This window comes from Patella vulgata, chromosome 7, assembly GCF_932274485.2.
Source record: "Patella vulgata chromosome 7, xgPatVulg1.2, whole genome shotgun sequence".
Taxonomy (NCBI): Eukaryota; Metazoa; Mollusca; class Gastropoda; family Patellidae; genus Patella; species Patella vulgata.
In genome coordinates this window covers 6678330-6701919 of record NC_065885.2, presented here as the reverse complement: position 1 = coordinate 6701919, position 23590 = coordinate 6678330, and the positions used below count along the sequence as shown (strand labels likewise).

Below are 23590 nucleotides of genomic sequence, written 5' to 3'. Positions count from 1 at the left end.
GTTTGATGATTTTACACCTGTCCATGTTGTGTATGTCAAATCGACAAACTTTTACCTTGGGTTGCATTCGTCATTGTTACCATCGATTCACTGTTCCGTAATACAGATTGGATCGTGGGTATACATAAAGACCCCCTACACGCAAGCCAATTATTGAAATAAAATTGAACCGTATGGTAGTTCCGAAATAACCTGCATGTAGTTTGTGTCGAGTGAACGTTAAAGTTACAATTTCATATTTTCTAAGAAAGTCAAAACATAATAATTTTGATGTCTTTTGCTCAATAAGCAGCAACTCACTATTATACGATCTTTCTCACACTTAAAAATCTTCACACCGGAAATAATAACACAATTACCTTCGAATTACCTCCCTTGTTTTATATTCCCCACCATGGAATAGCTATCTTCAAGCGTTCGAATGTGAAGTTGAAAATGATATTTTTGCCAACTTCTCAACTGGCAATGGTGAATTATAGGATTATTCTTTAACAATGGTAAGACTGTTTATAGATACCATCTATTTTAGGGCTTTATTTTAATACATTTTAAAAATATGAAATTGTAACTTTAAACCCCTATTTCTCTCCCTCAACTCCATGGATTTGACTCCGGGACAATTTAGTCAAGAGTTGAGACAATCTGATTAAAATAACACTCTATTAATGGATAACAATTACTATGGTTTATTTAACTGCAAATATATGGAACACTTCACGAATTTGCTTGTCATCCTTGCACATTGAAATAAACCATAAATAGTGTGTTATCTTAATCAGATTCTAGCCTGGAGGTCAGGTGTTCGATCCCTGCATTGGCCGAGAAAGTTCATCCAGATTTTCCGGCGTGGTTCCCCCTTGTCAGTGATGCAGGACGGACGGTCTGACAAGGACAGCTGTCTAGTCCTTCGGATGAGACGAAAAACCGAGGTCCCGTGTATACATTGAAATGCATGTAAAAGATCCCTTGGCAGTTGGAATTCGTTATAAGAGTAGGCGATAGTGCCGCTGCCCGGGCAAAATTTCCCTCTGAATTTAAATTGGACACATTCAAGAACACAATATTTTTTTTATACAACTTTTACAAAGTACAACTGTGTGCCCAAATTTTCCCAGCATTTGGTGCCCAAAATGGGGGGGGCCACCCCCCCCCCCCCCAGCTCGTACGCCATTGCCTAGTGATCCCATGTTCAATCCTGTTTTGGCTGAGAAAGTTCATTGGTATTTTCCGGCGTGGTTCTCCCTTGTTGTTTGGTGCAGGACGGAGGGCCTGACAAGGTACAATATATAGTCGTTTGAATGGGATGAAAAACCAAGGTCCCCCTGTCAGGGCAATATTTCCTTCATACGTGTAGCACACTGTATGGCATATACATGTACCTGTCTCCATTAGCCCAGGTCGGAGCAGAACGGTAGGATGTGAAAACCACTTTTATTCATTTCAATTGTATACAACAAATAATGGATCTGGAATCGGGGCCATCTAGCATTTAACTGATATTTGAATTGAGCAGAGCGCTCCCGTTGTCAGGCAACACCTTTACACAACAGACACAAAATTTTGATATGTTGGGAGATCAGGAGCCCCAGGACATTGCTTTGCCCAAGGGCTGCTAATGTTTTTAAGATGTCCAGATTTTAATATGTTGGGAGATCAGGGGCCCCAGTACATTGCTTTGCCCAATTGTAAGGGCTGCTAATATTCTTCTGACGGACCTGTCCAGATTACACGAGTTAAATAAACTAAACATACTGTGTAATCCACAAACAATTGTACAACAGTGTTTCAATTTTCTGACTGAGTAGATTTAATTGTTCTGATTCAATAATCCCATGGCTGGTTACATCAAGTGTTCTGTCTTTGATTGACAGTTTCATTAAGATGTGTATTGACCTGGAAGAACTGTATATCTTCCTACATCTCCCATATTTATGGGGTTAGTGCTAAATGATAAGGCCAGCTCAATTTTTTTTCATAGGTCACGACATGTAAACAGGGCTTGCACCAATCCAAACCCTAACCCTTGACCTAGCCACAATGCTTACCCATTACTCTAACCTACAATCTTGCCAACAATCACGTTTACATCTCATTGATCTTGCAAAAATTGAGCTAGCCTTAAAAAATAGATTTAGCCATCTTGATGCTAATAAAACACATGCTTTCAGGTCAGTCAAATAACATACTGATGGGTACATGCTGTATAACAATATTGAGAGACGCAACAAAACGCACAATTTTTGAAATGGACGATGTGTTTTGCAACATCAGATTATGACGATAACATGTGAGATGGATGTTTTCACAATTGACGAAAAATTTAATTGTACAGAATGGGATGTTGTGCTAGTAGTAGTAGTCATGATTCTATGGTGCAGACATCGGGTATAAAATTTTGGTTTTGAAAAGCTAAAGTTCAATGGAAGACACAGCAAGATGCTAAGGCTGATACCTGAACACCGAGAACTCTCCATTGAATTAACTCAAGAGGAAATGAAATAGAGTTGAACTGAACGTCTTACTGTGACAATGGGAAACCATGTTGGAAAAATCTCAAAGAACTTTCACGGCCAATGCAGGGATCGAACACGCATCTTACCCAGCGTGGCTCCTAACACAAGAGGACATGAGCTGTTACCCAAAGTTTTGAATGGTATCATACATGTAATACCTCCCTGGCCGATCGGATCCAGCAGACAAGGCCTATTTAAGTCGGGGCGTTAATGCATTACACCGCTTCAACAACACACTACATTGTATCTGTGGTAGGTAGTGGTGGATACATATGTTACTCACTGTTGATTTCTACCAATTAGTCGTTTGATAGTACAAGAAAAAAAAGAGTTCCATAAACACTTTGGCAGGCATGAAAAATCACCCTAATTGCGGCAGTTGGAATTTGTTGTCTACGTAAAATGTCTGTCATTATACATGTATATTAGATAGGTACATGTAGGTGCACAAACCCCACTTCTATATCATCAAATGTTAAAGATGGGTTCCCAGAAAAGTATTTATCGGGTGGTTATTTCCAATAAAAGTATGATAATTTTGGTATATATGGAAAAAAGAGATACATTGTATCCAATCTTACTAGAAAAATACTATATACCATATATACCATTAAAGGAGCTATTTGGGATCTACAAATTGACACAAATGGGTCGAAACTTATATAATGTAATGGGTCGAAATGTAATATGAATGTAAATAAACTGATTTACATTCAATCGTTTCCGTTTTTACTCTAATTTCAAGGCAGTTATGTTCGACGAAATACTCCAGAAGTCTCAATCAAATGGCAATCTCTAGCGTCTGGTTACTGCAGTCTACACCGATAGTATTTTTGCGCATGCTCTTCAGATAAGAATATGGGGTCACCGTTTGACATGACTTGTGGAATATGTCTAACCTCGTTCTTTGAGTCGTCTGTAACAAATTGCGCTGAAACGCATTATGGTACTTGATTCGTGTACCAAGTAAAATGTTTATTTTGTCTTAAATATTGAATATCAGACGCCCATCTTTTTCCCGGTAGGATGACAACATCAATGTTGATTAAAACAGACACATAATTCGTGTTTTCAATGTTGAAGGTTTTGGATGATATTGAGTTAGAGACTTAGCTACTTTAAATCACCCAGTTTGTACGCGGGAACCCATCTTTAAAGATTCTATTATGCATGATTTTCAGTATTTACAAAGATTCCATGTGGCTCCCTGATATTTTCAGAAAATTACATATCGTTACTTTAACTAAACATTACTTCTAAACCAGACCTTGTATAATTATTAACAAAAAATATTTCAGAGCAAATGGCCTAGGGGGACCACTATTTATATTTACTAATAATCAAATAGTAAGCTTAAATATCGATCAGAATACAAAAAAAAAAAAATATGGAAGTATGTAGATTCTACTCAAGCAAGAAAATAATGTTTTTATGACAGGGAGTATTGAAAGAAAAACCTGAGAATTGTATTAGATTGTCAGGTTATTTGTGTGGCTATGAATACCGATAGACTCGATAGATATGCATGGATGTAAATAGACAAGGTTTTGCTTTTAAAAGACAAGCATGTACATGTAGCATTCATAGACCATTAATAATAAATTAATAAACAGGATTTGCAGTTCTTGACGAGTCGTTTTGTAAATCTCGCTGTCGCTGTGGGTCCAAATAAACTGAAAAGATTGATTGTATGATGAATGTACATGGATATTAAAACATGTTCAGCGAGTTTTCAATTATAATTAAAATCTGTCTACATGATTTCATTCTCATCTCGGTTTTATAATTGTTGGTTCGATGCATGTACGTATGCAATAATCTGATCTTATTATGCCAAAGTTTTGCGCTTTTTATTATAAGGTCTGTCATTGAGACAAGTGAGGTGGTTTCGATCGAACACTTGTCTTGTACGTAACAAGGACTAGGGTCGCCTGTTAAACCTTGTGGGTTTTCTCTGGGTCCTCCAGTTTCCTTCCACAATTCCAAGAGAATTATTGAATTTCACCATATGTTAGTCCCGATCTCACTCTTCGTTATGCAGAAATGTGTTAGTCCCTAAATGAACTACAGTTTGTGTTGAGTGAACGTTACACTCCTATTCTCTTTCCCCTACATACATGTATAAATACCAATCCCCTACAGCAGCCCCTGGACTCACGAATAAAATGTCTATGTTTGAATCCCCTATTGCAGCCCCTGGACTCACGAATAAAATGTCTATGTTTGAATCCCCTATTGCAGCCCCTGGACTCATGAATAAAATGTCTATGTTTGAATCCCCTATTGCAGCCCCTGGACTCATGAATAAAATATCTATATTTGAATCCCCTAGAGCAGCCCCGGGACTCACAAATAGAATATCTGTGTTTAAATCCCCTAGAGCAGCTCCGGGACTCACAAATAGAATATCTGTGTTTAAATCCCCTACAGCAGCCCCTGGACTCACAAATCGAATATCTATATTTGAATCCCTACAATGAACTCAGAAGAACCACTTGTCATCTCATTTTATGCTCTTAGTATTAAAATGACCACAGGATGTACATTGAAATTTGGAAAAAATAGGGTTTTACTAATCACAAACAAGTGTTTTTTTGTCGCAATTATCCCACAATTACCAGGGTCGCCTGTCTAACCTTGTGAGGTTTTCCCCGGTTTCCTCCCACCCGACCACTCCTACAGACAGACACCTAAGTAGAAGGGAATTATTGAAATAAAATTGAACTATATGTTAGTCCTAATTTGTGTTGAGTGGAGGTTAAACCCTCTCTCTCTCTCTCTCTCTCTCTCTCTCTCTCCATCTCTCTCTCTCTCTCTACTTGACCTAATTGTTATGCTGATTATTGACAGATCATCAAGAGATCGTCTCAGCAAAACATAACACTTGGAGGATACTGGATTGATCATCACTCGTGAGGTGTCAATTGAGGATTTCGGTCATTAGCAAACTGAGTATATGTTGAAGAGTGTTGCCCAAAAAACATTAAGTTACCAAGTGTATTGATTCTGTTCCTGGTTTAATTGTACATATCTGGTGTTATTCAAGATTAAGTTAAATCATGTTATTATGATGGGGGCAACAGTTGGCTAAGTGGGTAAGACGCTGGCTCACTAGCCTGGAGGTTGGGTGTTCGATCCCTGCATTGGCCAAGAAAGTTCATAAATATTTGCCATCAGTGATGCAGGGTGGAGGGCCTGACATGGACAGCTGTCTAGTTGTTTGGATGGGATGAAAAAACGAGGTCCTGTGTACACATTGGCGTGCACAGAAAAGATTCCTTGACAGTTAGAATTCGATATAAGAGTGGGCAGTAGTGCCGCTGTCCGGGCAAAATTTCCCTCATCATAGCACACTGTATGGCATATGCCCGTCTTCATTAGCCCAGGTCGGAGCAGAACACTAGGACGTTAAACCCATTTAATTTCATTTCTGTTACTATGATGTTATCATTTGCATTAGACATGTGAGTGTGATATGACATTAGGCACACTATGACGTGACATGACATAAGACATACTATGAGGTGACATGACATAAGGCACACTATGATGTGACATGACATAAGACATACTTTGACGTGACATGACATAAAACATACTTTGACGTGACATGACATAAGACATACTTTGACGTGACATGACATTAGACATACTTTGACGTGACATGACATTAGACACACTATGACATGACATAAGACATACTATGGCGTGACATGACATTAGACACACTATGATGAGACATGATGTTAGACATAAGAGTGCTGCATGACATTAGACATACTCTTACATGACGTATGGAATTATATTACAAATATGAGTATGACATGTGACATAGAATGACGTGTGACATCAGAAATATGACATGATATGATGGACCCTGGTTCTTATTGGGTTTTTATTGGTAATCTAGAAATTATATTTTTTCAGATGTTATTAATAAGAGAATATTTTATACACAATTTTAGCGAACATGACATTTTGAACTTAAAGTCACGTTAATAACCAGGGGGGTTTTGTTATTGACTCCTTTTATTCCCCTAGCCTTTTTATCGCGCTGTCAAAAATCTTGAATGTCTTGTTAATTCGCATTGCATCTTTTTCCACACATCAGATATTGATTTGGGGTTGTGGATCTTGCACAGCTCAAGAGTAATATTGAATTTATATTGATTGCTAGCTGCATACAATTATCTACTTTAACCAGCCAAATGAAAGTGGGATTTTTTAGCATCCGTTCTGAAGATGATCTTCCACCAACTCATTTAGCAATGGTTTCATCTTTTGAAATCTTTTTGATACAATCCAGTTGTCCAATTAATCATTTGTTCTGCCAGATATTCTTGGGGTTTACATGTTGAGCAAAAACGATTTTCTATGGTTCCTGATAAAGGAAGACACGTAAACTGGTGGCTAATTGAATAAATTTTAAGCAGTTTTCTCTGTATATTTATCGGGTTGTTGAAATATCTATGTATACTGTCTGTTTCATACAGACTGGTTCAGATAACTAAAAGTTACGAAGTGCACTTTATTCAGTTGTGCAATTTATTTATTAAATGATTGTTACTTGTTATCATGAACAACTGTCTAGTCGTTCAGAAGGGACAAAAAAAAAAAGAGTTTCTTTGTACACATTGACATGCACGTAAAAGATCCCTTGGCAGTTGGAATCGATATACAATGTACATGTAAGAGTAGGCCATAGTGCCACTGCCCGGCCAAAATTTCCCTCATTACACACTGTATGGTGTGTGCCAGGTCTTCATTAGCCCAGTTCGGAGCAGAACAGTAGGACGTTAAACCCCATTTCATTTCATTGTTTCTTGTTATCAGTTGTATTTTCGGTAATAAAGCTTTTTGAAATTAAATGCGATGAAATGGGGTTGAGCAAGTTGAATGTCCTTTTTTTCTGCAGCAATGATTCACCATTTAATTCATATTTTTAGAATAATAATATTTTCCAGTAGGATGGGAGGGGGTATGGTGATGAGCTTTCCCAAGACAATTCTCTAAATTCCCTGCAGAACAGGGGGCCTGGCAATAAAAGGTGTCATTGCTGAAACTAACTTGAAAAACAAAATATATACAGTGTATATACTGTTCATTTATTTACTTGCCAAAAAAGATTAAATCATTCATTTATGAACTGGATAATAAAAATTCCATAGATAATCTACGATTTCCCCTGTTTATTATTATCTACAAAAACAGAGAAGTACGCTTGTTGTGCATACCAAAACCTCTCCAGTCCATTGCTACTTAACTATATAATCTTTGTCTTGCAGATAGCGTGATAACAAACTCATTCACCATTGGAAAAGACAGAAAGAGAGAGTGAAAAGTGCCACAGGCATAGTTTTACAGCTGTGAAAAGCCACAAGTATTTTACTAATAGTATAGAGTTGGCTGTTATTGTGTTTAGATGTTTTAGTATATACGTTATTTGGTAAAGAAATACTGGGCTACTTATAAACTTGAGTACCATTTCCTGATCCTATAACATAGTTTGTTTTAAGGTAAGCAAATGTTTTTATTATCTGAATCATTCATGTTTGCACACAATCAAACAATCTATTTGTACAGTAACATCCAATGTTGTTCTGTTATTCATACATGCATGCTGTCTATATTGCTTTGAATACATGTTTTTTATTGGGTTCTCTGATTTCCACTCATTGCTAGAGAGAGAGAGGTTTAACGCCCACTCGACACAAACTAGGTCATTTTGAGACTAACACATGATTGAATTTTATTTCAATAATTTGCTTGTGTGTAGGAGTCTTTAGCAGTAGGAGGAAACCGCAGAACCCGGAGAAAACCCATGAGGTTTGACAGTCGACCCTACTCCTTGTCACATACAACTCTGTGACAGACGACAGACCTTATGATACAGCGTGCACGTGCTAACCATTCGGCCATCCACCCCTCCCCACTCATTGCTAGAGAAATCTCTGTATAAATTCAAAGCATTAAGATAAAACATATATTAGGTTTTTCCTAAAACAAACTAATTTGTTGAGTGGACATAAAACTCTCTCTCTCTCTCTTTCTCTCTCTCTCTCTCTCTTTCTCTCTCTCTCTCTCTCTCTCATTAGTCTCAGTCAATTGCCTTGACCTGTACCTCCCACACACTGACTCAATCACGGCATACCCCATCTAAGATTAATAGATTAGTTCCTTAGAGAATAACTGTTTAATTACCCGTGTCTGTGTTGAAAATGGTGAACTATTAACTCACGCTCCTGTGGTTTGTTGTACTAAGGAATTTCAAATAGTTTGTTGACAGTTCGTGAATGACTAATGAAGCAAAAAAAAGGTCTTCTTTAATTAAGGTAGAGTTATTTTATAAGTTATAAGAAACTTTGGATTTTTGTAGCAATGTCAGGGGTAATGTCTGGCTAGGATAATTTGCCTACATGTAGTTGTTTGGATGAGACTAAAAAACAAGGTTGTGTATATTGGTGTGCATATAAAAGATCCCTTGGCATTTGGAATTTGATATAAGAGTAGGCAATAGCGCCGCTGCCCGGGCAAAATTTCCCTCATAGCACACTGTATGGCGTATGCCCATCTTCATTAGCCCTTTAGGAGCCGAACAGTAGGACGTTAAACCCCATTTCATTTCATTTCTGTCCTCGACATTTCCTTCCCTACCACCCACACCTCAAGTAGAATTACATGGACTGTTTGATTATCGACAAAGTTTATTTTTATTTCTATACTTACATCCATGACACCGAAATACAATCATTTACCTGTCTATTTTTACCTGCATTCCACTTCGTCGGGTTTTTTTCTCTCTCTACATTGTACCTTGCCTTGGGAGTTTAGTTTGGCACGGTTCCATGTATTTACCTGTAGTAAGTTTATATTTTATTTCATGTAATTAAAACATACAAACTGTACTTATAATAATATACACACTCTGGTAGATCTTCTGCTTCCATTCTGCTGGAAAATATCCTATTAGATTCTCTTATAACAGAAATTAATCATAATTCATTGATCTGTATGTAATATGGGTGTGTTCTGCAAGTTGTTTTCCTACGCTCCAGTCGCTCCAGTCTGACGGGACATTGGCATATTGTGACATGCTCAGCTTGGCAAAATTTCTCTCATAGCCCATTGCATGGAGAGAGAGAGAGAGAGAGAGAGAGAGAGAGAGATAGAGAGAGATGGGGTTTAAGGTCCACCGACACAAACTAGATCATTTCGGGACTAACATATGGTTTAATTTTATTTTAAAAAATACTCGACACAAACTAGGTCATTTTGGTCCTAACATATGGTTCAATTTTATTTCAATAATTCACTTCCGCGTACAGGTCTTTAGCAGTGGGAGGAAACCGGAGGACCTGGAGAAACCCACAATGTTGGACAGGTGACCCTACTCCTTGTCACATACAACCGGGAATCGAAACCACGCCAGTTGACTCAATGACAGACCTTATGATACAGCTCTCTTGCGCTAACTATTTGGCCATCCGTCCCACGGCATGTTGTAGAACAATCTTTCTGTTTGTTCAATTTATATTTCCAGATATTAAACATAGATTATGCAAGAGCTAAATCTGCCTTTTTCAGGGTTTTCTTTAGGCCTGAAATAAACTATTAATTAGACATTTATTAACATGAAAAGACCTTAATCATCTCTTGATGCCATCTTATGTGTCAGATTTTCACTGGATTAGAATCCAATTTTCTGTTCAACGCTCCTTGATGATTTAATCCAGAAATTAATAATCGATTTATTATCGTATCGACTTTATTAATGATGATCGAGACTATCCCTAAAATTCAAACGCTAATATCTCGATTCAGACTGGAGCAATTTGACTGAAATTTTCAGCATATTGCCTTTACATTATCAAGTTTTTAACTATTATAGTGAGAAGTTCCAGCTCTTTATCTAATCTCACATGATGTATATTTAAATGAAGCAGGTTCAGATATATTCACTTTGACTATAGATAAGATAATCCAAAATGTCTAGCCGCTTTCCCAACTTGGTTCACGAGTCGACAAATACATATATACACGACTATTTAAAACAAAAGCCTACAAATGTTTTTACTTATCATTAGATGAGGTAGTGATTGTAGTGATATCCCTGGTGTTGGATTGACGAGACTAGTACATAAAGTCATGTGATGTCCGTGGTGTCGGATTGACGAGACTTGGATTAAACATGGTTATGCCATTAATATAGAACTCTCGATATACAAACAGCAATTATATACACGCATATAGATCTTTTGTAGCTGACAAGTGTTGGAGTAAATGGTATTGAATGATTCATAGTAGGCATTGAGTTCCCAACAGAAAAAAAATTCAAGATTAGAAGTTACTTTCATTAAGTATGGCTTCATATTGTACATACATGTATATAGGCCTACCCTCCAGTTTACTAAATGTCATTGTGCTTGATAAGAGGATACTTATCGAAACGTTGTGCATGATAATAATCGAAATGTTGTACTTGTGTATAATAAACCAGTGATTGTTTTCCCATAAAACTGTTTTAGTTCCCTTTCATTCTTTTTTTCAACGTGTCCTTAAGTAGAAAATCAGGTTAGCCATTTTGAACAGAGAAAAATTTCTCATCTTTATGAGATCTGTGAGTATTAGGAATAGTTAACCTCCGGGTTAAACTGAGTCATCCGTCATAAGGAAGGGAGCTTACTGATTTCACTGGAGGTCCATGTTCAGAATTATTAATTGTATTGTTAGACTTTCCCAAGTTTTCCAATGTTAGAAATTACAAATGCTGAGTACAAAAGTATCGTTTTGGAATGGTGACTATGAAAGAAAGTATCCTCATCTGGAAACGTATTGAATTTGTTGTTTAAACAGAATTCACTGAAATAATGTTACTTGTGTAATCAAATATGATGTTTAAAATTACAAATGCTGAATTGAAAAATTTGTCAACTGCAGAGGATATAAAATAGAATAAGGTCAAAACAGCTGTAAACCAAAACAGCTGTAAACCAAAACAGCTGTAAACCAAAACAGCCAAAATACAAAAAATTTATCATTTTATTGGTATTAAATAACAAACATTGAATTGGTCGTTTTTTGTGTTTGTTGGCCAGTTTCAAGGTAGTAGAGCAGAATGAAATGAAATGGGGTTTAACGTCCCACTGCTCTACTCCTACTGGACTAATAAAACAGCCATATGCCATCTATTGTGCTATGGGGGCAATTTTGCCTGGACAGCAGCACTATGTCCTACTCTTACATGTATTTTAAATTCTAATAGTCAAGGGCAATTTTACGTGCACGCTAATCCCTGGAAACTTACTCTAACACCATGATCGAACCCCAGATCTCCTGGTTGGGAGCTAGCGCCTAAATCACTGAGCCACCAGTCAGTAAATAAAATGGTTTAAAAGCATCGTCCGTAATCTCCCCTTTATCTTCGTCTAATCCTGGGGAAACTTACTCTTCTAACACCATAGTCGAACCCCAGATCTCCTGGTTGGGAGCTAGCGCCTTAATCGCTCAGCCACCAGTCAGTAAATAAAATGGTTTAAAAGCATCGTCTGTAATCTCCCCTTTGATCTTCGTCTAGTCCTGGGAAACTTACTCTTCTAACACCATAGTCGAACCCCAGATCTCCTGGTTGGGAGCTAGCGCCTTAATCGCTCAGCCACCAGTCAGTAAATAAAATGGTTTAAAAGCATCGTCCGTAATCTCCCCTTTGATCTTCGTCTAGTCCTGGGAAACTTACTCTTCTAACACCATAGTCGAACCCCAGATCTCCTGGTTGGGAGCTAGCGCCTTAATCGCTAAGCCACCAGTCAGTAAATAAAATTGTTTAAAAGCATGGTCCATAATCTCCCCTTTGATCTTCATCTTATATCAATAAACATTCTATATACAATAAGTCCAGTCGACATTCGACAATCAAAGACTCTGGACGATCTGATAGATTAGTCAGGAATATAAAACAAACGGAGTAACTAAACTATTGAACTTGTAAACAAACTTTCTTGACTTACAACAACCAATAAGAACGAAGATATATAAATAGATTAATTTACAGGTACACTATTTGATTGATGGCAGACGGACAGTAAGAACCATTCACAAGGAATCCATCTTGGAGCCGGCAAAATATCAAATGTGAAGGGTTGTCGAGTAAAAAAAACTCTGATATTGCTTTTAGATAGAGTTATGTTACACCCCATCTGTAATTCTTGAGAGATTTCCTGATATTTTCTTGAAGAACACCACTGACTATAACCTCGACTAAAAATACTACTACCAAAGATGATGTGGAATTCCAATAAATGAATGAAGATTTCTGATTGTTTCACGAAAATTACACTAATCTAATTCTAATGCCTTATTTTCTTTGTCAGTATTTTTGTTCTTTGCTCTTTCTGTAACAGGTCAGTTGAATTTTGTTGATTTTAATAGTTATTGAAAAATTACCGGTATACATATGTAAATCATCTTAAGGCAGGTTCATATTTCTATGGTGTACAAAGCAGCAGTGGAGAATTTTGCCCTGACAGTGGATTTTCTGCCTACACTTTTTCAATGTGTATACGAATGGACCTCAGGGTTTTTTTTTTCTGTCCCTTCCTCAGTTCACGATGAACATTGAAATTTGAACCTGAATATTCTAGTCACAATGCCCAGTCTTCTAAACGTTGGACTACTTGGGGTGTCCCCCCCCCCCTACCTGAAAATTTAAAGATTCTATTGGAAATGAATGAATAAATTTGATTTTATATCATAATTCCTTATTTTAATATTAGAAAATACAGGGTGTAATCTTGGCTCCTCTTGTGCATAGATCGTTTGTGACCAGAATCAGCTGTTCATGATCGCAACTGGATGAAGCTAGCACCATATAGAATCTAAATGCCGCTCACCTTCTTTTGTCTTCTTGTTCATATTTCGTTCATTTATGACTGAAATCAGCCATTCAAATCAGCTTGTTGGAAATTATGGGGGTTGTTCTGTGTAGGATAAAGCATGAGACAGAGCTTATGCTGGGGAAAGAAAGACTGAAGAAAATAACCAGAGAAAAAGCCAAAGCCAACCCCCGACTTTCAGATCGCAAGTTATTCCAGACATAGAATATACCCCAAAGATGAAAGAGATTTACCGTTAATAGGTTTATAAGTCTACAGAGTCGAACATGTTATCATTCATTCGTATCTTAATCATCATCCCCTATTATTTTAATGTCATCAAATATCACACATTTTTATCATTTATATAATTATAGTCAAAATATCTTGGAATATTACATCAATTTATTCAACGATAAATTACAATTTATCAGTTTTAAGTCTAACAACATTTACCGGAGATAAGATAACTCGAGATTTAATAGTTTTACAAGAAAGTCCGCTATAAAACCTGAAAGATATATATATATAACTACCTTAGTTAATAGGATTTTACGCCGCTTAAAGTAATGAAAAAATATTGAATTAGATGTTACTTGTAATTAACAGACAATTTAATATTAACTATTAACGATGTCGCCATGGTATCTTGAAATTAAGATGTTCATATCTCGATAATTATACGTGCTGTATCCAAACGGAAAAAGACAATAATAATACTGGATAATGAAGAATTTACATTTTTAAGTTAGCTTGATGTAAACAAAATGATGTTACACCTTAAATACGAGATGAAGTTATTAGAATTGAGGGAAGTAAGCAAAATATTGGAATTTGATGTACATGTAGAGTAGGCAAACTGCCTGCTGTCCTTGACCCGAGTTCACAAAGCATTCTCAAACTTACGTTAAGAATTTACTCAAAATTGTTTGCCTTATTTTGACCAAAATATAGCTTTTTATAAAACTTTTGTTGTTTTAATGTATCAAATACATCAATAAGAAACTATATGCAAAGTTTTGTGTTTCTGGATCAAAGATATTTCTCATAGACAGTGATTGAAAGTTGAGTAAATTCTTAACTTAAGTCTGACAATGCTTTGTGAACTTGGGTCCTGGTCCGGCAAACTATTTCTGAGTTGTATCTTTAAAAGGTATATTAGTCTTCCCAAAATTATCATTCAGTAATTACAAAGATATGATAAATTAAAAATTTCACAACGTAAATTGTAGCCAGATCAATTCAGAAAACTAGGCCATTAAAGTCTTTTTTATTTCATTTCATTTGATCAAATAATGTACTTAAAATAAAAAAAACTTATATTAAGTATTTTTAACAGATTAGAATGTTTTTATATAAGCAACCGGAACATAAGCATTATACATGATCCCATAGGTGTGGAATGGTGATTATAAAAATATGTCCAATTCATTAGTTGGTTATTTTTTTAATCTGTGTGATGCCAATACAGTATGAAATAACTCCCGTCAAAAGGCAAAACCTAGTAACTCACTTTTTTATCAAAATTGAGTTAGGACCAAATTTGTAGTTACTAGGGTATGTTCTTCCTGTTGTTGTACTAGATATTTCAATCTTTTGATTTTGTAAGCAGTTACACCCATGACACAACCTAGCAACTTTCTTCATTTGCCTAGTATACCATAGCAAAACCTAGTAACTCAATAGTCAAATCAATGGATGAGCTGGGGTTTAATATTCCTTCATTACTTTTTCCTTTGTTTTCTCAAAATAAGAAAAAAGTGAGTTACTAGGTTTTGCCTTAATACAGTATGAAATAAGACCTCTTTAATATACTGCATGTATAAACTGTCAGTTCGTAAGTTCATCCTAGTGATAAGATGTAACAGATGGTTTAGTATTTGTCTTAAAGACATCCAGTTTCAATATCCCCGGGAAAAATTATTAGGCAATAAAGAGCTATTACGAGTGTAGTGCCATGTTTTGTTCTTGTCAGTGCTGCAGTGGTCAAGCAGTCGGAAAAGTCAAGGGTATGAATCTTGTCTGAGCTGTAGTGGTCGAGCCATCGGAAAAGCCAAGGGTATGAATCTTATCTGAACTATAGTGGTCGAGTCATCGGAAAAGCCAAGGGTATGAATCTTGTCAGAGCTGTAGTGGTCGAGCCATCGGAAAAGTCCCATGGTTGAATGTTTTCAGGACTGTGGTGGTTGATCTGTCGAGAAAGTCCAAGGGCTCAGAAGAACCAATAGGATATTTCAAATCTGGAGTGGTGTAAGCATGGTGACACAGAAAGTTTGCTTAGTCATTTATATTGTAGGCAGAAATGGTGCTGTACAGGCAAAATTCTCCTACCTCACATTGCTTACTTAACCTAGAGTACCTAATACAACTTCTAATTTCAGTTCAAATTGCTATTTAATTTTTCTGTTTTCTGTCTTTATTAGCCCATTTATTTGTTTTTTGTTCTACTTTTTTGAACAATGTTTGCTTTAATATTTTATTTAATGAATTATTTGGTAACTTATTGCCTGCAACGAAAAAAGAACAATCAATGCAGTCATTAAAAAATCAACAATAGTATTAAAAAAAAATGTTGGAAGTGGGAGTTAAACCCAGAATTAAACAGCAATTCATTCTAATTTTGTAATTAAATAAATGATTGTTATTTTATCAAACATCAGTATTTGTTTGCTGTTCTGATTTTGATAAAGACCCAAAAATATTTGTAATGATTTAGATGTTTTAAAGTAGAGGATTGGAAATCTGTAAATGATCGATGTAGTAGATTTTAATCATCTTTTCTGTTGTCTGTCTTTAAAAGTTTAATCTCTGTGATCAGCCGGAGATCCTGTGATTCTATCAACCCCAGGTTCATCCACCATGACACCCAGGCCATCATTCTCCTTGCCTAATTACCTTCTAGCACTTTGATAATCATTCAAAATGGAACCCGCCTTTACATCGTACCGTCTGCACACTATACTCTGGGTAGTCTATAGTTTTAACTACATGTGGCTTTCGTGAACATAAGGTCTTGAAAGTCAATCTTTAGGCATGTTAAGAATCTTTTTAAAAAGCACATACATATTATTAATCATGTTAAGGTTTCATAATTCAGTCATTTTATAAACATTAAATGTTTTCTGTAACGATCGGGTTGTTTCTCTTTCATTTGGAGATCTGCCCATAAAATGAGGATAATGAAATTTGCAGCTGTTTTCTGCCGACACAAATATGCCATGTCAACTAGCTTGGCAATCATTACATGTCGCGGTACACACATATATATATATATATATAGCTGAGTATTCATTTAATTCATTTTGCTTCCAGGGGAGGAATGAACCATTTTATGACCGCAATTAATAATGTCAATCACATTTGTGAATGGTAATAAGCCAGGTGTCCAGATTTAGAGCAGAAGTGAAACTGGATTTCAGACTGTAAATCAAGAATATTGGGTGCTGAATGAAATCAGGAATCATGAATCATTTATGATAAAGGAAAAAAGGCTCCCACATTTAGAAACATATACATCCTTAGAATCCAATTTTAGAAATAAATAGTCTACACATGTCCATGCAGAAACCAATTTCTGTTTTCTTTCAAGATTTGTTTTTTTTTGTACTGGAATAATTTAACGTTCCTCATGGATTCCTAATTTGATCATGTAAGGATATCAAGCTACTATTTTTCTCTCAAAATAACCGGAAAAACGTTTCCACTTATGGAGATAAACAGATAAAGACTCAGACTACATCTACTTGAGATACAAGGAATAACGAAATAAGATAGTATTTATATATTGAATTAAAAGTGGTTGGATCTAGCCGAACTAATTGTTGTTCTCCCACAACGACTGAGGACTACTACGCGTAATCAGAGATATCATACAAATTTAATCTTTTCATCTCTTCGCTCGGGCTGAATGTTGAGGGCTGGAGATGTTTGTTTAAAGGCAGCTAATCAAAGTTTAGCAGACGACAATGAGACCTGATGAGATTGGAGGTTACATCATCACATCTTGCGGGTTATTTTTGGTCTTTAATTCCTGTATAATGTTGCTGATCCATGAAATTCCTGGGACCATAGATCAATCTTATAAATACCGAGAAGCCTTCTGCTTATCTCAAAGTGTCGTGTCATAGACGTTAAACTGCCTTAAAGCTTTCCGCAGATTTCCTCCCACTTCTGATTTAAATTCATAGTTGATACAGGCAGTGAGAACAGAAAGAAAGAATGTGTTTGAATAATGTTGTTATGACACGAAACATTTGATCTCTTGAGGGTATAAGAATGCATATTTATCTAGACAATTTATGGTGGTTGATTGTCTAACATTAAAGGAGAGCCAGTAGTCTGGAGGTCGCATGTTCGATCACTGCATAGGCTCGCTAGCCTGGAGATCAGGTGTTCGATCACTGCATAGGCCGAGAAAGTTCATCAGGACTTTCCGACATGGTTTCCCTTTGTCAGTGGTGGAGGACAGAGGGCCTTACAAGGACAGCTGTTTAGTCATTTGGATGAGACAAAAAACCAAGGTCCCGTGTATACATTGGCATGCATGTAAAAGATCCCTTGGCAGTTGGAATTCGATATAAGAGTAGGCCACAGTGCTGCTGCCCATGCAAAATTTCTCTCATAGCACACTGTATGGCGTATGCCTGTCTTCATTAGCCCGGTAGAAGCAGAACAGTAGGACGTTAAACCCCATTTCATTTCTAACATTGTGGATATAAGAGGAACAAAACTCTTGTGTTGAGCATTCTGAACACGAATTCGGCTCTCAACGATCAGAAATGAAATGGAGCTTAATTTCCTATTGTGGTGCACTAACTGGGCTAATGAAGACGGGAGGGGTGGGGGGGTGGATGGCCGAATGGTTAGCATGTGCGTGCTGTATCATAAGAACTGTGATTGAGTCAACTGGCATGGTTTCGAATCCCCGGTTGTACGTGACAAGGAGTAGGGTCGCCTGTCCAGCCTCGTGGGTTTTCTCCGGATCCTCCGGTTTCCTCCCACTGCTAAAGACCCCTACGCGCAATCGAATTATTGAAATAAAATTAAACCATATGTTAGTCCCGAAATGACCTAGTTTGTGTCGAGTGGACGTTAAACCCCATTTCTCTCTTTCTCTCTCTAATGAAGACGGTATATACATCAGGTACCGATAGTGCGCTATGAGAGCAATTTTGGCTCACTCTTCATTCAATTCTATTTGTTGAGGATTGGTTTACGTATATGCTAACAAGTACACAGATGAACCTCAGACTTTTCCAGGACCTCGTTGTTAGTGAGTCGGAGGGGGGGGGAATAGCCGTTTGGTTAGCACGTGCGCGCTCTATCATAAGGTCTGTCATTGAGTCAACTGGCGTGGTTTCAATTCCCAGGTTGTACGTGGCAAGGAATATGGTCGCCTGTCCAATCTTGTAGGTTTTCTCCAGGCCCTCCGGTTTCCTCCCACTGCTTAAGACCCCTACGCATAAGCGAATTATTGAAATAAAATTGAACCATGTGCTAGTCTTGAAATGACCTAGTTTGTATCGAGTGGAGGTTAAACCCCATTTCCATCTCTCTCTGTTAGTGAGTCTGCGCGATACACCACTTTTTTTTTTAGTTGACACAATTAAGCTTGCGTAACTATGGCCTATATGTGTTTAATAAAACCAGCTATTTGTAAGGGTCTGATCAGCATTTTATAACTAATAGAGATTAATGTATAGGGATATTTTAATTGTTATTCGTTAAGATAGTTAAAGTGTTTCGTAATGTCTCTAAATGATTGTAATAGAAAATGTCTGAGTTGTAACCTTGAGGCGTTTCATCAAATCTTGTGGAACAGAGTGCCTGTCGTCTTGTATATCTCTTATCATTTGTTGAACCTGGAGATAATTTAAGAATACAATTGGTTGGACATATCGTTAATAGAAAGGGAGATAATAAGTTTGTCGTAAGTAATGACATCGTCTGACCAATATTAACCTGAGGCGATAAGAAGAAGTCTATGGCGACAGTGATTAATCTTTTAATCTTCTTCAGTCTTTCTACAATTTATCAGATAAATGATGGTGTTGATTGCATGTGACATGTTAACTTCCTTGTTTGCGTGTATAATGTATTATATCCTTCACAGAGACTGTAATAGCCTGTTCAGACGCTTATTTTTAAACCAGTTCATAATCGCTGGGGTTTTTAAGACAGCATCGTGTTGCGTTCACACGTACTATAAGCCAAACCAGTTTAACTATTCTGACCTCTTCGGTCGGAGGTTAGAGTTAACTGCGCATGGGTAGTTTCATATTCTTTATTCGGTTCTCGCACGCTTTCAATAACATTGGCACTGTCTGACTCCAATATTTTCACAGGAATGTAACTAACTGCGTACTGCGCGTGCTCAAAGCAAGCTGGAGCTGGGGTTTTTAAGTCAACCCGTTCAGACGGCTAAGATGAACCAGTTTAAAATAAAAAGCCTTCTCGAAGACAGGTCGCGAGCAGGAGTTTTCAAACTGGTTTATTTGCCCCACATCTGCGTTCAGACGCTTAAGTTAAACTGGTCTAACGATCCCCGGGGTTTTTAAACCAGTTCAACTTAAGCGTCTGAACGGGCTATAATATTCAGATGGTCATATATAAACTAGTTTAAGCCAGAAGAGGGTTGGGGTGGTCGTTGCACTTCCAGCTTTCCGGGTTATCAGGTTTTCTCCCACTGCACTTGTACAGGATATACTAAAATAAGACGATTTGTCTGCAAAAAGGGTTCGAGGGAAAGATCCACTACCTACTGAAGCAACTCAGGTAGTTGAGGCAACCTTGGGTAGCTGAGGCAACTCGGGGAGTAGTTGAGGCAACTCGGGGAGTAGCTGAGGCAACTCGGGGAGTAGCTGAGGCAACATGGGTAGTAGCTGAGACAAATCGAGTTAGCTGAAGCAACTCAGGTAGCTGAGCCCATTATGTTTTTTAAATATAGACATAAAGAATATCAAACAGATATTTTCTACTTGAATTTGAACCAATATATTGACTTTACAAAGTAACAAAATGTGCATGCCTTTGGCACTAAAAGTACCAAAATATGCATGCCTTGAGAGAGAGAGAGAGAGAGAGAGAATCACTGGAGTGTCAACCCCACCTGTATGTCAGGAGAGAGAGAGAGAGAATCACTGGAGTGTCAACCCCACCTATATGTCAGGAGAGAGAGAGAGCCAGTGAGAGAGATCAAGAGATGCTGGAGAACTGAACCACACTTATTTATATATGTCAGAAGAGGGGGCACCTTTATTAATGTATATAATGGGCTTTATCACACATAAGGCTTCACTGACAAACAATATGGACACCTATAAGAAGGTTTATAGTTTTAGCCATTTTATGTAAACAACTTCATAATTGATGCTTTATTTCACCATGCGACACTTTGTAATGTTATTAATTGAATATAACTTGTATCACAAGGACTGATTTATAGTTTACTGTCATTGTAAATGGATTATCTCCCTTAAAGATAAGTAATTTTGTGACTTGTACAAATCCTGGGGTAATAATTCAAGTATCTTCTTGTCAGAGTTGTAAATTGTCATATGGTTTAATGAAGACCTTATTCTCCATCCCGAGGTGAGGGGTGGGAGGTGGATGGCCGAATAGTTAGTGCGTGTATGCTGTATCATGAGGTCTGTCATTGAGTCGACTGGTATGGTTTTGATTCCCCAGTTGTACATGACAAGGAATGGGTCGTCTGTCCAACCTTGTGGGTTTTCTCTGGGTCCTCTGGTTTCTTCCCACTGATAAAGACCCCTACGCGCAAGCCAATTACTGAAATAAAATTGAACCATGTGTTAGTCCCAAAATGACCTAGTTTGTGTTGAGTGAACGTTAAACTCTCTCTAGTATAAATTGTCACAGTGTTTAATGAAGAAATTATTCTTCATAATCTTTTTACACAAAGAGTTGACTGAAGATGGATATAATGTAATATACAGGCCTGAGGACACAGGGTGATGAAGGGAGGTCAACATTAATTTAAACTGGATCCAAAAAGAAACCAAAAATCTTCAGGAATTTCACCCATGAAACCCTTACACCTGTAAGGATTGTAGAACACCCACCTGTCTTTCCCATGAAATAATCCAATTCAGAAAAAAGACAAGTCTGTACGCCAGACAAAATAACGTCCACTCGACACACACTAGATAATTTCGGGACTAACACATGGTTCAATTTTATTTCAATAATTAGCTTGCGCATAGGGGTCTTTAGCAGTGGTAGGAAACTAGAGGACCTGTAGAGAAAACTCATGAGGTTGGACAGGTGGCCCTACTCCTTGTCACCTACAACTGGGGAATCACAGGTGCCTCATTCCAAACTTGCAGATAAGATATAGATTCTATTAAATGGAAATCTGCCTCTTCAATAAATGGAGATATGCCTCTTCAGTAAAAATAAATTAAATATAATTTTTAATTAGAACCATATTCTGTAAGTCATGTTGACAGACATTCCCCAGTCTGATCTCATGCCTAAAATTCCTGGTAATTATGGTTTTAAAATTGGTAGAGTGGTTCGAGTATAAATAAACTTTAACTGTTGTTGTCAAGAATTTTAATTTAATCTGGAAAATATTCTAACCCAGCTTAATTCAAAGTTCATGTTTTCTTAATATTGTATTGTACTCAATGTCCGCAAGGGTTGTACTATGACCATGATGTTGTTATAACGTATGTTTGCGGACAGTACTTTAAATCAACAATCATTGTTATTCCGATAAAACAATGTATGCCAGTTAACAGGCGTTTACACATGGTTTTAATATTCAATAACCAACTCTAGACATTTTTAATGGTCGCCTTCAAGACGCTTTTAAATCCAAACAAGTTGATGATCAGTGTTTAAGTAGTGTACAGAAGTTTGTTCCTTTCTGAAAATACACCGAAGGGCAAAGAGAAATAGTCTTGTTTGGTATCACAATATTGATGTGACCGAAAGTCTTACAGAGATATGTCACAGCAAACTTCCATATTTGAATAACTTTGGTATTTGAGAAAATAGGGAATGGAGGATCAAAAATTATAACGTATCCCAATAGTAGCATGACTATCAATTTGGTGAGGAATGTACTCAGGTTATATGTGAGACGGTTAAGAAGCAAACACGAAAGGGTGCTCCCACTTGAAAATTTTGGACTTCATTCTCAGTCTTTAACCTGACCTATTTTCACAAAACATTATCAGAATTTACTCAAAATTGTTCGCCTTTTAATGTATCAAATACATCAATAAGAAACTATATGCAAAGTTTTGTGTTTCTGGATCAAAGATGTTTCTAAGTAATTTCTCAACTTAAGTCTGAGAATGCTTTGTGACCTTGGGGCCCGGATGTCTCAGATTTGATCCCAGTGTTCCTGAAAAAGTTCCTCTGGATTTTCCAGTATGGTCTCACCTTGTCAGTGGGGTGGGCGATCGGGGGCGGAGGGCGGACTGGGAAGAAATAGCATCTAGTTATTTGGATGGTTCCCCCTTGTCAGTGATGCAGGGCGAAGGGCCTGACAAGGACAGCTGTCTAGTCATTCAGATGATACGAAAAACCGAGGTCCCATGTACACATTGGCGTGCACATAAAAGATCCCTTGACAGTTGGAATTCGATAAAAGAGTAGGTCGTAGTGCCGCTGTCTGGGCAAAATTTCTCTCCTAGCACACTGTATGGTGTATGGCCGTCTTCATTAGCCTAGTTCGGAGCAAAACAGTAGCACGTTAAACCCCATTTCATTTCATTTCATTTGGATAGGATGAAAACCTGAGTTCCCATGTACACGTTGACATGCACACAAAAACAACTTGACATTTGGAATTCGAACTCTCACAGCACACTGCATGGTGTAGGACCAGTTGGTACAGGAAGGTAGGGCATTGAACTCATTTCATTTCTCCCAATATGGTGATAATATTTAAAATGACCTAACATTATGGTGAATGATAGATATGATACTATAAAGTGGCAGGGTGTGTTTTTATATTATTCTATAGTCTATTGTACAGTAATATTCATACCATATGTAATATATCTAAGCAAAGTAACAATTTGTTTATATAAGAGATATTTTAAATGCTAAAAATCAACACCATCAGATACATTTCAACAACAATGGTTGATCACCTACTTGCTACTTTCCAGATGCCAACATTTTTGGGAAGTTATCAGAAAGTGTTTCACAGAAGAAAAGAAATCTGGGAATTTT

The 23590-nt window shown here is 37.1% G+C and overlaps 1 protein-coding gene across 1 annotated transcript in view; it reads left to right on the top strand.

The window, feature by feature from the left end:
• LOC126826994 (D-glucuronyl C5-epimerase B) overlaps positions 1 to 23590 on the top strand; it is a 195060-nt gene that overhangs the window by 16764 nt on the left and 154706 nt on the right. The window contains exon 2 of the mRNA XM_050556149.2: positions 7799 to 8029. The gene's annotated coding sequence lies outside the window, so the exon portion shown is untranslated. The remainder of the gene's footprint in view (positions 1 to 7798; positions 8030 to 23590) is intronic.